The 15,119-nt window shown below is 42.6% G+C and overlaps 1 protein-coding gene across 2 annotated transcripts in view; it reads left to right on the forward strand.

The window, feature by feature from the left end:
- Positions 1 to 15,119, forward strand: part of negr1 (neuronal growth regulator 1) — a 134,884-nt gene that overhangs the window by 50,805 nt on the left and 68,960 nt on the right. The window lies entirely within an intron of this gene.

Raw genomic sequence — 15,119 nt, forward strand, 5'->3', positions numbered from 1 at the left:
AGAGTTAACATTTTCAACACAAAAAAAAAAAAGGCGAGACATAATCCCGTATGTGATGAAAATGTTTTGGCCGTTCATATGGATCAGAGCGGATCCGCGGTGGAAAGTCGGCGCCCACGCCCATGGAGCGAGTGAGTGTGGGAAGAGAAGTGAAACGGAGGGTTAAACCGCCAGGTCGTCGCTCCTCTCTTTGATGTCAGCGCCGAGATAGAGTGTAATTACAGAGTGCGGCATTATGAAGCCCAGAAAACCTCAGATTAATCTAAATATGCTATGTCACTCTCATTGAAAGAGATAAAATGTTCAGTCCGGAAATACAGTCCTGTCAACTGCACTGTGACACAGGAATTAACCCGGAGATTGAACACCTCAGTGGCATTCCTCCCTCATTTACTCTTTCCTCCCGAGTATTCACGATATCAACAATATAAAGTTTAAGCATAATTGCAACCCAGCTCTACCTTTCTCTTTATTCAATTACAAATAGATTGCACTGGGTGAACATGTTGGTTCAACAATTTCCCATTTAAACTTGGATGTCGAGTAGCTTAAACAGTGTAGTGTTACACAAGTCCTCTATATTTCATTGAAATGCAGCGGCACATTTTGTCAATAGTCTTTGTGACTCACCCAAAGATGAAATTGGATGCTTGCTATTCGACTTGCAATTGACTATAATAGCCTATAAGTGTTGTAAAAAAAAAATGCACAACTCAGGAAGTCAATCTTCTAAATGAGTCGCTCACTTCAGGGACGAGGATCCACCGCCAGGTGTGCAGACTCTATTCCTCAACAGGTATGTGAAGTGGTGATTGTAGTTCACTCAGTTTTGGGCTTAATCCCCCTCTCGTTCATCCCCTCTCACAAAAGATTTACAGGTACAGTATAATAAGTCTCGTAGAGTCAGGTGTGGAGAGGATCCAGAAATGTTATAGTCGTTAAGCGTTTGAACTTCATCAATATTTAAGGCAAGGCACGTTTAATTGTATCGCACATTTCAAAGGTAATTCAAAGTGCTTCACATAAAACCATTAAAAGCAGCAAAAGAAAAGGCAAAAGAAAAGGAGATTTAAAAACAATTAAGAACATTCATTGCATTAAAACATGAAAAAAAACAGTGTAAGAAATAAAATACAGTAGTAAAATGCAGGAAATTGATGAATATATTAATTGAATGTGGTTCAATTCAGACCAATTGTAAACTAAAAGCTCAACATTCTTCGTGCCGTCGCTCTCTCCTCGTCGGGATGCACAATTATACTACATTTTATCGAAATCGCAATATGGCCTCGTGCTGTTTTCAATTCACAGGAGTGGCCGTATTGGTTCAATGTGAATACACACAAAATGCAGCTCCTCACAGGCCGCTGATCGGTCGGTGCTCCGGCTCAGCGGGCACCAACGCATAACATGAAGCCTGAGATGATGGATTCTCGTGAGATCATGAGAATCCAGCTGCAGTGAAAAGTAAAGATGTCCTGGACTACGCATCATATTCTACAGACAGACTTTGTTTTGTGTGGAGCTTCATAACAATAACACAATTAAAGCACAAAAATAACACAAAATAAAAATCACAAATTTGACAAATCACACACTTGCAAGATCAGTTAAAAAATAATTCCAATTGAAACACATGCCTAAACTTGCATTACAACTACAATTAAACACCTTTCACTGTAAATATTAGTGAAAGAACTGGAGATCATGATTATGAGGTTATGGAGCTGTCCCCTAGTTTTCACTGATCTACTGCAGTATTTGTAAAAATGAACACTTGGTTGGTATCAAAGTAAAGAAAAAACACACTGACTACGCTGTAAGCGATAGCACCTAATGACTGTATGTGTTGTAAGTGCTGTGAGAAGAGGCTCGTGAATTGGTGTTACTGTCCCCAGCTGGAATAACTGTGTATCAAGAGCCTCAGTGGAATAATAATGCGTTGAAACAATGTGGCCTGTCATGAATATTGCAGGGAAAGTGTTGAGAGGAATATGAGTGTGTCTTATCATTGTTGTCTGTGTGTGTGTGTGTGTGTGAGAGTTTGTGAATCCCTGTCTTAGGACCTGCAAATCTCTTTTCTCCATTATGTGTTTGCGGGTGCGTGCAACATTACATGTGTGCTTCTTCATGCACTTGTGGGCAGGTGATTGTGTGTTTGTGCACTAATGTGAGTCCTCATCATGGAAATGGCGGATATTAGCCATGATTCATTTAAATGAGTAAGGACAAAGGTCAGCCACTCAGCTCTCACTTGTCTCTTCTCCAGAGAGGGAGCCGATACACCATGAGTGGAGAGTAACTAAGGCATCTTTATTTGCGCACTAGGAGTCGTCTCTCCAGGTAACACAGCGGAACATGAAGCTCGACTGTTACACTCTCACTGCTGCACATTTATTCCACCACATTTCCTTTAACCCGCGTAGCTCAAAATGTCAGAGTTTTCTTCATCTCAGATTCAGAGGGATCCATTATGGAACGCGCGATTGCTCTCCGCGTGATGCTTTTGGACCTACTTCACTCACAGTGAATTGCAGAGTGATGCTTTTGTGCTCTGTGTACGTTGAGATGCATGTTTACAGTCGTACATCAAAATGAGCTTCAGATTGCAGTAATGGGGTTTGCGCAAAAGCAGAAACAATGACTTGCTCCCTGGGAAATCTCTTGGAAACTGTCCCATTTTAATTATGCTTCCTTTTCCAACGTACTCTCCACATGCCTGTGCTGATGGATAACACCAGATGAATGGGCAGGACATGTTCATCTCTGTGACGATAAGCCAAGTCAATTCACCGATGGGCCATGCTGTATTACAGGTGTCAGCCCGCACAGATGTCGAAAAAACATAGTAGAAAATAAAACAAAACCTTACCAGAGGCATACAAATCAGTCTTAAAGTCAGCAATTTCATTTCCACAGCATCTTTTCCATCATTATTACAACACCATAGTCGTACCACACCAGCCTGATAATCACACTGGATTGCCATTGTATTATTATGTCATTATTCAGCCCGACATATTGTTCATGTTCTAATTTCCACCTACAGAGTGCTGATTGGTCTTTTTTTATTTGACAGTGAGTTCAAAGCCAGGCCGGTTTGATTTTCTCAAATACAGTAATCGTAGTAATATTAGGAACCAGGCTTGCTTCCATGCAACTATTGATAATCAGCCGTTCTTATGTTTAACCTAAAATGCCTAAATATCACTGGCTCAAGCCTCTGTTTTGATTCCAAATGTCAATATTTGCTTTTTATTTAACAATGATAAAAAAAATAATATACATATAGATTAGTGCTGGGCAAGTTAACGCGTTAACGCATTAATTAATTAACGCCGAGAATTATTTTTTAAATTTTATAATATTTTTAAATTTTTTTTATTTTGAAAGTCCGTTGCTCACTGGCAGCGGTGGCGGAATGGAGACGACTGGACATCGCTGCGGTAAAGTCAGCAGACACTTACATGTTAGTGCACCTATATGCTGAAATTCATGGTAAACGCATTTAAACGGCGCAGATCGGGAGCGAGCGAAGGACTTTGAAAAATAGCGGAAAGATTAACGTGAGACAACATCCGGTTTCTTCAGACGAACATCCGGTTTTCAGAATAAGATGCCAACAAAGTATGAATTATATTCACATTAAGTATGAAACATGCTACCTGCATCTCGTGAGTTAATTAAAGGGAAAATACACCTAAATTATGCGTAAAGTGTCTTTATTCTTTGATCGCTGGGTAACCATCATCACCTCGGAGTTACAGCATTATATTGATGAACAGTAGAGCTGCATTCACATGCTCTGACTGTCATGAAGACACAAGACAGACACTTTAGCTGAAACGTGCTGAAACATTTTATTCATGTTGCACAGCAGTGGAACGTTTCACATACAGTCAGCACACTGAGCACAGATAGTGAAGAGTTAGAACTGCTGTGTAAAAGGAATACTGCTGTTAAAAATAACCTTATTTGTTTAAAGTGTTTACAAACCAAATGTTATTGCCCTTTTGTTCATATAGCAGTACTTTTAAAATAAAAGTGCACAATACACTACTTTTGAATTCATTGTTGAACTTTGCTATGACAATGCGATTAATCGCAAAAGATCCATGCGATTAATCGCGATTAAAAATTGTCATCGTTGCCCAGCACTAATATATATTTAGGTTTTGGGCTGTTGGCCAAACAAAACTCACTCTGTAAAACTTAATTTAGACTGTGTTGTGGCATATTCCTCTTTTGTCCAAAGGACAGCGGTTCCCAAACTTTTTAGGCCACGCACCCCCTTCTACATCCCGACCGGGTTCACGCACCCCCAACCCCCCCCCCCCCCCCCACACACACACACCTTAAAAAAAAAAAAGCAACAGAGCCGCATAAAAATCGGACGAATGAGAGAACAGTTTGCTCGCGCGTGGCGTTTGTTTACAAGATAAAAAACACAATAACTCTTCCTGCACCGTGCCTTCGAACAGGTAACGGACGTAACGATTGGCCACATCTGTAGGCTCGTCTACTTGCAGAGTAAAACTCACTCTTCTTCACGCGACCGACCAATGTAGCCAGGATGTCTTCGGACAAAGCATCGATGCGAGCGACAGAAATGCGCTCATCCACGCATGGGAACAACACCGAGTTGTAATATATACCTCCATAACACCCCGCCACTCTCGGCTCATACCTCCCCAGCAACGAGGCACATCACCCGGTCACAATACCTCCAGAATGTCCCCCGGGTGAAATCCGGGACTTGGTTTTATGGTTCCGAGTGGCGGCGCTCACCCGTTGGCGCCGGGACGCGAGGTCTCCAGCCGCCCCCGCCGTGAGGCACCCGATCGTCGGGTCTGTCAGCCCTCGGAACAGGCCGCGGGTCAATAACTTGTGGGTGGCGGGGTAGAGGCGAGGCAGATCACAGAAAAATAAAGACTAGAGTACAGCAAAGATATGTTGATGAGAAGCGTATTTGTACGTCAAACACAAACGTAATCAGGGAGAAAATACGTTCGTGGTAAAACGTAATTGAGAATGCATTTTAGTTTTGGGGGAACGTAATTTTTAGGAGACAGGACTGCACCGCCATTACACTTTTCCTCTCGCGCACCCCCTAGAGGCAGCTCGCGCACCCCCAGGGGTGCGCGCACCCCACTTTGGGAATCCCTGGATTAAGCAATCGACCAATAATGAAAATAATGACTAGTTGCAGTCGTAGTCTGATATTAGCCCTGATTGCTTGCTTTCATCAGTATCTGATTCAGTGTCATGACGGTTTTTAAAAGATGTCTGTCCGTAAACTATCTGCAATCATTACGGTAATTGCTGGCACAAATGTCCTAATCTTCCTTCCTGTCGGCCTATATTAATCTCAGTGCGTGTAGGTGTTCCTTTTGCTGACAGCTGTTCAGACAGCTGAAATCTGAACTGAAAAGTGTGAAGTATGAAGGAGGAGGCGAGTGGACATGAGCGAAAGCTTTCTTTAGCCCTTCTTCTTTTGTAAATGGTGGCGTGTTATGCAGAGACAATTTAATACACTGTATTTACTTTCCGGGACCATTTTTATTGCATTCTGGACATGCAGCCCACTCTGGGACACGCCATAGAAGATGAAACCATCACACTGTGAGTGTGTGAAAATAATCAAAATTTTCACCCACCAGTGGCGTTAGGCCGTGGCTTCTCTGGTGCTGAACATTTGGTCCTCGGAGGTGTAAATCACAACAGAGAAATAGGTTCTCTCACTGCTGTTGGGATCCCAGCACGGCCCTCTCTGCAATGTTCATCATACAATAGCACCTTCATCGACAAGATAGCTGTGAAACAGATTCGCTGGGGGTGACACATTGGCAGGCGTCTCAGGGATACACTGGCCTTAATTGGGCAGATAAATATCACAGGCTGCGCTCCCTGGCCCTATACAGCACTGTTGCATACATCACCCTGAATGCGGACTGACCACCAGCAGTGGGGGTGCTGCCCTCCTGTCTCGTCCCTGAAATTCATCCGGTGCCCAAAGTGCAATTAAAGAGCAGCGAGAGATTTCCTCCATCAGTGGGCTTCCTTGACTTTTGGCTGTATTAGGCTGCAGTAGCAGAAGCCCTCCCGCTTCGTTAGAGAATCCAATGGTCAGCTTTATTCATCGAGTGTCGGAGGGTGTATCATCAAAGGCACAACGACCAGGCAAAGCAGACAAGAGACCTTCTCATTTAAAATGATCACCGATGTTCTGTATAGACATCATTATTTGGACAATCAGCGCTCCAGTCTTGAGTAACACCGCAAAACAAACCGCAAGAACGGACATCTGTATCCTGCAAAGTACAAGCTCAGGGTTTTTAATAATGAGCAATGTATTGAATAGTCATGACTTTGGCCTTTCCAAAGCTCTCAGTGGGTATGAATATCCCCGTATCACCTTCATGTTGTTTCGTCCAAATCTTCTCCCTCCAGCCCAGAGGGGCACATCAGGGGGGGAAAAGCAGTCGATAGTTGTGGGTGTGCACATACCACACACGTACTTGCACACACCCTCTGAGAATCACGAATCACTAATCCTCTTCAGCACTTGGACCTTGAATTGTTTGGCAGTCAGTGCTATTCATCATGGACTTATACGACTCACCAATGAGGGAAATAAATCAGGACAGAGAGATAGAGGAAGAGAGTTTGACAAACAATGAATGAATGTGTTTACACCCTTTTGCCACAACACGTCCCACATGCTCTTCCTGAAATCTCAGCCTACCTGATGACACAATCAGAGATACACAATATTATTTCAAGGTAATAGCTTCGTTATTACAAATGGATGAAAAAAAATACAGGGAATTACACTTTACTCCGATAACGGGTCCTCGACAAATCCCAAACTCCGATATTTTAAAAGACACTCATAACTATCAAGGACAATTTGAGAAGTACGGCAGTTGATAGTTTCTGTGCCGCAAAAAGGTTTTCAATGTCTGAAAATGCAAACGCAGGTTAATATATACGGGTGATCATTTTATACATCAAGTGATTAATTAGGTTATACTGTAGATAAAAAATGTCCTTGATCTGTTGTGGTTAGACCGTTAAAATTGATCTTGAAGTTTGACCCTTCATTTTGATAATGACTACACTGACAGTGGCGCCAAAAGCCTTTTGTACGGTAACTTGATGAGCAAAGAGTCAGTAAGCGGCTAATCGAAAGCGTCGCTGAGCCAAGCTCCTTCCCTATGACTGGTCTGTTAGCTCTCTCCCCATTAATCACAACCCGGGTTCTAAAGTTTGAACTTTGACTTTTATCGCCGTATCAAGGCTCAATGACAGATGGAGACAGAGCTTTGTGTCCCCACATCAGATCATCCATTTCGCGCACCCACACCCCCCCCCCCCACACAGAAACACGCTGAGAGCTGAGCTGCACGGAGGATCACCAATAGCAACGGTCGTTTGGTCACCGGCTGATATTTAGTTGTTGGAAAGCAGCTTGCCCTCTGACAGTCTCAGTGTTTTACAATAAACTATTTGAAATGAGCCTTGTGCATGGCAGCGCTAATCAAAGACTTTGTTGCCACGCAGCTAATTGAAAAAACTAGTGATCATCTTTGAAAGCAAAAGCAGAGTGGCCCATGCTGGGGCCCTTTGTTTATCATAAGCAAGATGCTGAGGCTGAAAGACACTGATTAGCATGAATAAATTAGAAACTATTTCAATGAGTGGGTGATAGCTTATCTTTGAATTACATGCCCAGTGCAGCTCGCCCATTGAAGATTAATTGCCTCTCGCAAGGTATTTCGAAAAGTTCATTTTCATCAATTGATTTCCCTTAATTCATGAATCCCCCAGAAGTGCATGAAATTGGTAACAAGCTCTCCATAATCACGCTTTCTGCATCGTTAACTTCATTGGCAATTACTCATCATATGTATCGGTTGTGACATTTGCGGAAGCATGTTATTTTTGCACCATTAGGTCATGACAGGAATATTATCATAAACTAATGGTTAATCACCAGTTGAACAGAAAGGATGTTCATAGTTTTCTTGGATTTCTGCAAGGAGCTTGTTTCCAGCACGCTTAATGTTCAGCCTGATCAACTCACTATCTGCAAATGAAACGACTTACAGACAATTATCATGACCAGTACTAACACATACAACATGAAACAGCTGACAACAGAGGCTGTTCCACCAAATAACCAAGAACTTGGACATTGTGAGAACCGTTTCACAACTGACCTTTTTGTGTTCATAAACATGGTGATATATTTCTTGCATAATAGGAGGCAAAATAACACCGGACATGTTGGGTATAACACTGTCTAGCAAGTTTGGGTGGCTTGTTTTTTATAATGATTGAAAAAGAATACGAATTTTTCACAATATGTACAGTCAATCACTTTACGGGACCGCGAGTGTTACTTGAGAATTGCACTGGTTAGCGAGCTAGTTTGTTAGCGAGCTCGCTGGTTCGCAAGCTCGCTGGTTAGCTAGCTCGCTGGTTAGCTGGCTGGCTGGTTAGCTAGCTAGCTTGTTAGCGAGCTAGTCTCTTCCATCTGCTCCCGTCCCGTTAAAGTAGTGTCTCGTAACTTTAGCCACTACTCTGATGTGATTCGTGTATGCCTCCAGTCTTTTTCTTTGTTTGGTCTCGACCTAACATCGTGACATAAACATGACGTTGGCTGAAAAATGGTCTCTGTTACTCTGACAGCGTCTGTTGAATTGTCCAATGCATTTTCTTTTTCTTCCTCCAAGCTATCATCACCTCACCAGTACATTGTTGTCACCACAGCATTGGGGTCATTTCTGTTTCAGTCGGAGACAAGAATGCTGCCTTGAAGCAAAAACAAAATAAAAAGTGGGCCATAAACCGAGAGTAGACTACAACTCCAGGGTTACAGCTAAAGTAATGCGCAGATTGTAACAGTAATAATTTATGCCAGGTGCATTTACACTGATACAATTAGGTGCACTTATGGAGATGCAGCAACAATAATACCAACTAGGTCCCACCGACATGAACAAATGTATAACAGACGAATCCCATGTTAAACACAACACTTTGCAATTGCACTATATAAGCCAAATTGTTATATCAAAAACAGCAATCTCTGATCTGTTGAAGTTGGAACTGATTCACAAGTTATCATCATACATTCCCACGCTATCACACACTATCAGTGGACCCTCTGGCAAATTCCTGCAGTACATTAATAGGGTAAATCACTGGATTCATCATAGATAATGACACCATTATGGAATAATGTTCATCAGCTAATGTGCACTTGCTGGGAATCTATTTGTGTCTTTCGCCGTTTGCTGTCTGCTGCAACTCCTCGCATCTCAATTATGTATTAATCTACCCAACATCTTAGCCACAAGGAGATCTTAGAATATGAAGAGATGCCAAAACCAGACAAGCAATAAAGGCTGATGAGGTTTTATTTCTTGGCCCTGCCATTCCAGCACTTAGTCCACCTCCTCTATTGCTGCTGGGCTCAAATAAATGGAAAGAAAAAGAAAACATCCCCTTTTTCTGAACATTTTTATTGCTTTTTATTATTGGCGTATGGTTGTGTGTGTTCTTCTGTTGGAAATGATTGAGATTGATATGTTTAATAATGGTATGAGAGAGCAGCAGGTGATATTGGAGGTAAAGCTAGAGTGACTTTCAAGGTTCATGGGCTGGGAGTCAACTGCTGGATGTTCTTTATTTGAAAGCACACACTGCCGGCACATTGGCATGTTTATCCAACAAATCTACCTTTTCCTTCATAATTAGGCCTACATCTATTTTTAATACAAGTACCTATATAAGTTCTAAATAAGACATAACAGTGCTACCAATTACACACACACACACACACACAAAAAAACAAACAAACACACTCTCTCTCTCTCACGACCAGACTCTTGCCAATGTCATGCCGGGCTTGTGATACACTGGAGGAAACCCTGACAGACTGTGCCAGGCAAACACACAGCTGACGTCCTCACAGTTAAACTAATTGATGCACTGAGACTTATTGAGAAAGTGGCTGCATGTGTACACAACAGTGCACAAAGTGGTATCGGATGTGGTTGTATGGGAGTAGTTGTATGAGTACAAGTATGAGTACATGAGCACAGCATCGGACAGATACCCGCTCTCCGTATCTATCTGTGCATCCCTATTGAAGATTTTTGAAAGATTCATATAAATCATCTGGCTACGTCTCAGGGACAAAGTCAGCCATATTTACTAAAAGAATTGCTAAATTGGAGGGCCGTGGTTTTTCCAGACCTCAAGGTTCTGTGTTCTCGCTAATAATGACAGATTTCTCTTTCTACTCGGATGAACGTTTTCCAAAGTTCTACTACAAATGATCTGTGCCTGCTTTATGACACTGCAAAGGTAGGTAATCCCGTTGAGTAATATAATCTGTCAATGTTTATGTTTAGTTTCCCTGTCTGACAACTAATTAACAGGCTGGAAGTTGGTTCTATCTCGCTGCCTGCAGTGAGGAAAGGGAATTGAAAACCTTTAGGAATAGCTGTGCAGGTCTCATTACTGAGGTTTATATTACACCCTGCAAACACATGTATATTTTACAGGTTTATAGTATGATCCGTCGATATCAATGTCATATCAAACAACCTGCGGTTTTGGGACGCTTTGGACTTGGTTAGTTTAGATGCAGGGTGCAGGAGAAATTTCTCTCCTTTTCTCTCCCTCCCTCTCAGCTCTCTCTGACTCCCCTACCTACTCGCCGCCCGCAATGCCATCCATTACAACAAGTGGCCGGGCTTCCCCTCTGTGCTCTAATTGGGAAGCTGGATGGCAGTAGGTTTAGCCAGTAATGGGGTCCTGCAATTTTGTAGCAGAAGTCAGATTATTATTCTGGAGAGACTTGTCAGAATTCATAGAAGGGCCCAGTGGTGTGCTTCCCACTTTGCAGCCTCAGAAGAAAACCCCTGCATTTGAATCGTGCAGCTGTAAGCATTTCGGTGATTCAAGGTGGCGTCATTATAGGCCTATTTATTCACCCGAGGTGTCTGCCAGGAGGAAGATGACGCCGCCCAGATCCACTGTGGCAGCTCACTCTCAGCACCTCCCGCAGGGCTGGAGAAGGGAAAATTAGAGAGGAATGGGCAAACACGACAATCATAGCATCGTTACTGAATTAGCACCCGAATGAAACAACAAGCTGTGTGTCTAGGCATTGAGAGATTGGGTTATAATGATCTGCTGTACGAGGGGCAGCACAGTTACGTCCGTTTCTGATGTTTCAAGAGTAGGAGGAGGTTTAAAAAGGCTCAAATGTGGCACTCGGAGAGATGCAACCTCGAAAAAAAAAGATGGTTATGGTCTTTTCAGGATTTCAAGGCAATGTGGCAACCAAGAAATAGGCAAGCGTGAATGCCCTCAACAGTGTCGAAACGGCATTTTACAGCAGCAACTAACATCCACGTGAATAACTTCCTCCTCAGACATGACCACAGTCTTCCTCTACCTCGCCTTACCAAGAGGTCGCTTGTAGTCACAAACAGTAACCGAGGAGATAGTTTGTCAACTGAATGGAACAATGCTATTCACGCCTCTGACACACACAAACACACGTAGATATTAATAATTTGTGTGTGACATCAACAATTATAATAGTAATACAGTAATACCTTTCATCAATAAGAGCCAACACTTCTGCAGCCACTTGGTAACTTGATTTTCTCATTAGAAACGTCTTATTGCCAATTAGAAAAACCCCTAAAGCCCTAAATATTAAGCGTCCATATTGTGGGCCCTCAACATCAATGCTGGCAATGTCTCAGCACTGTAACCTAGCAACAAGACTCTCACTTATATAAGATCTTGTTTAGGATGTTTGTTTTATTCTTAATGAGGGACAACAGATGTCACAATCATATTTTGTTTATGCATTAGCCGTGTCCGAGGTCCCTCTAGCACTCATTCACCACCCCCCCACCCCCCCCCCCCCCCACCCCCACACACACACAATAATACATTCTTCATATGTAACAGGAAGCAGTCTATTTAGATCTAGGACACATGCAAGTCGTCAACAACATGATGATATACATTATGTGGTCAAAGGAGCAGCTGTGAAATCTTGGATGAACACATTTCATCTCTTTGTTATTTTTGCTGCTCCTTCATGCAGTATTACTAGACTTGTTCTATTGAAGAATAGCTGCTTACAAAGCTCTGCTAATTTGATGATAAAAACATTTTCCTCGAAATAAAAGTCCCCCTTTTATTTTGTTATCGAAAAGCTTTTGTTTTGAAGCAGCAAAAACAAGATATTTTTGGTTTCCATCAGTAGTAACTGAACCAACTCGGACACCAGGTCTCAGCTGTGCTCCAGCCCCCAGGTCTCAGCTGTGCTCCAGCCCCAGTTTTGCTCCTCTCTTCCCGAAGCTCTCGCTCGGGAGAACACTTCCCATGTGGTGGGGCTAGATTTGATGATTCTTTTTCCGGATTTTGCCCGCATGCTGTCCACACCTCACTGAGATCCGAACTCAATGCGAGCCGAGCCCCCTCGGCCACCTCTGGTCTGGCCGATCCGATCCCAATGCGAGCAAGATCCGATCTCGGAGCATACGGACTTAACAGCTAATGCGTCCCGGCATGATGGGATGATTAAAGTGTGACCACGCCCTCACTTCTTGAAGCAGTTGTTGTTGCCATAGCTTTGAACTGTTTGATGGTCTCAAACTACAATCGTTTTTAAAGACATGAAAGAAAAGCAAGGCTTGTTGTCTGCTGAATAAATGACTGTTCTGTTCTTCACAGACATTCCCACGTGTCTAAAGTTTGACTGACTTCTATTGATTTTTTATTCTGTTTCCACGACTTTTTGTTATTCTCTGCTGGAGCAAACAGTGTCATACAGTTAAGCAACTGAGCTACAGTAGCTTTGAGCTGGAAAAACTGAGGGCTCTTCATGTGAACCTTTGAAAACCCCTCAGTCCCTGCCTGGGAGAGATAGGATCAGTAGACAACCCCAACATTTTCAATTTTGTGCTATCAGACACTGAGGAGACGTGTCAACAGTGGAGTCCTACAGCAAGTAAACACAGCAGCCTGACAAGCAATATCCTCGATTCAACATCGCCTCCGGTCCTCTCCCACCGAAGGTCCGCCACTTTCATCTCATTTAGATCCAGATCTGTTGATCAAAAATGGCACCTATTCCCCCCCGCAAAACTGAAAGCGCCAGTGATTGTCTCTCATGTCATTGAGGGCTGAGCCTGTGTGTGGATGGGTCCAAACAGGCTATAGGGTGCTACCGTTTCTGAGTCATAGCTGTTTGCTTTTCCTTGCACCATAAAGGTTCCAGTTATATGAGTGTCGATGCTTTTAATGATGCGCCATCATAAGTGGAGGCTATTGCTCCTTATATACAAATTAGTGCTCATATAGGCATTGCATGCAGAATATGGGGCATTGTTAATGAGTAGTGGGTCCAGACCACAGACCATTATTTTCAGTCTAGTTTATTTATTTATTTTAACACTATTGTACAATATTATAGGCGGGTAGACAGGAACAGTAAAGTGAATCTATATCAGTAAAAAGCATACGTGGATGTTGTGATTATTCGGGCTGTATGTTCTCAGCCACAGCCTCTGTGTTGTTGCTTATAATGGAGTGAAGAGGAGGGCGTCTGCATCTAAACTGGACAGGGCTCAATGACAAAAGAGAACACGTGACTCAAAGAAAGTTTTGGCGGGTCTTAAGAGGAACTCTGGAAATTGTGGAATCAACTTTTCTTTTGTTCGTGTGTTTTTTTTTAGCAGGCATCAGGAGGGATCAGAGGGGTGGAATGGTTGGAAGCCCCAGACGACTGAGAAGCCATTACAGTGTAGCACAGTCCAGTGCAGAACGCTTCCTCAGAGATTCAAATCTTGCAGATTAAAATAGTGTTTTATAAGCCTGTATGTGTGTGCACGTACAGCCATGTGCCTGAATGTTCAGTTAAATTGTGTTTAAATGCCTTTGTGGGTGGCTGCATGTGTGCCTGCGTGTGTTCGGGGCAGCCTAAATACCGAAGCTTTTAACATCCAATCTTCAAGAGAATTTAAGTGCTCAGAAACTTGTCAATTATGTTCCTAAGTGATCGGGACTGTTGATGAGCTGCCCCCCAGTAGAAAGGAACTTCACTTTTCTTTTTCGGAAATATGCTTTTAAAGGACTTTGGTGGATTTATGATGCACAGCTTTTCACACCGCCTAAAGTGAAGGCTGGTACCAGACCTTTGAATCACTGCCCACGTGAGTGATTCAAACCGCACTGGTTTTCCAAGAAAGGCCATGTGAGCAGACAGACTGCTGAACAGAAGCCCAGCGTTACTGCCATAGCTAACGCTGGCTATCAAGCTATGTCAGCTGACATGTTAGCAACCAATAGAGGGCCCAATTTAAATCTACAGTCTATAATTCATCATAGGTCTCAATCTCACAGGTGCTTTATTCTATCATTCCAATTGTTCATGACTGTATGTCATTCAGCTTGTTCCTAATGACTTCATGTCATTATTTTCTATTTGTGTTTTAATTATTGCTTTTTAAATCATCATTTTAAATACCAATGTATTGCGACCTCAGTCAACAGCACCCAGTTTTAGCTGATGCAGTGTTAATTATTCAAAATGAATAGATGGATCAAATATTTCCCGTTGGTCCTGATTTAAAGTGTATCACACACTATCAGAGGGGTCATTTTGAAGGAGACAGAGATAATTCACAATACACACACAATTATTGCAATATGCTAATTAACTGTAACGTTTATTTCCTCCGATGGAATGACATTACATGACTCGTAATCCTTTGGGAAGAACTAAGTTAACATTGAGCTTTGATGGTTGCTTCTTACAGTAGTGTATTCTTGGGGTCCTCGGGGACCCCCAGTCGGTAGTCCTTGTATGTTAACAAGGTGGGTTAAAACACCCCAACGGAGAATATTTTACAAGATGGCAATGTCAAACTGAATCACGGAGTCTGAATACAAGGTGGCTGGTGCGATGTTACCCAAAGCGAGGGGTCATTTGGGTATAGCATGTGCTGTATCTCCTTGCACAAAACAGTTCTCACCGGGTGAGACATCCACCATACCTTACTGTCAAATGTAATATC

The sequence above is a fragment of the Melanostigma gelatinosum genome (genome assembly GCF_949748355.1).
Source record: "Melanostigma gelatinosum genome assembly, chromosome: 4".
Taxonomy (NCBI): domain Eukaryota; kingdom Metazoa; phylum Chordata; class Actinopteri; order Perciformes; family Zoarcidae; genus Melanostigma; species Melanostigma gelatinosum.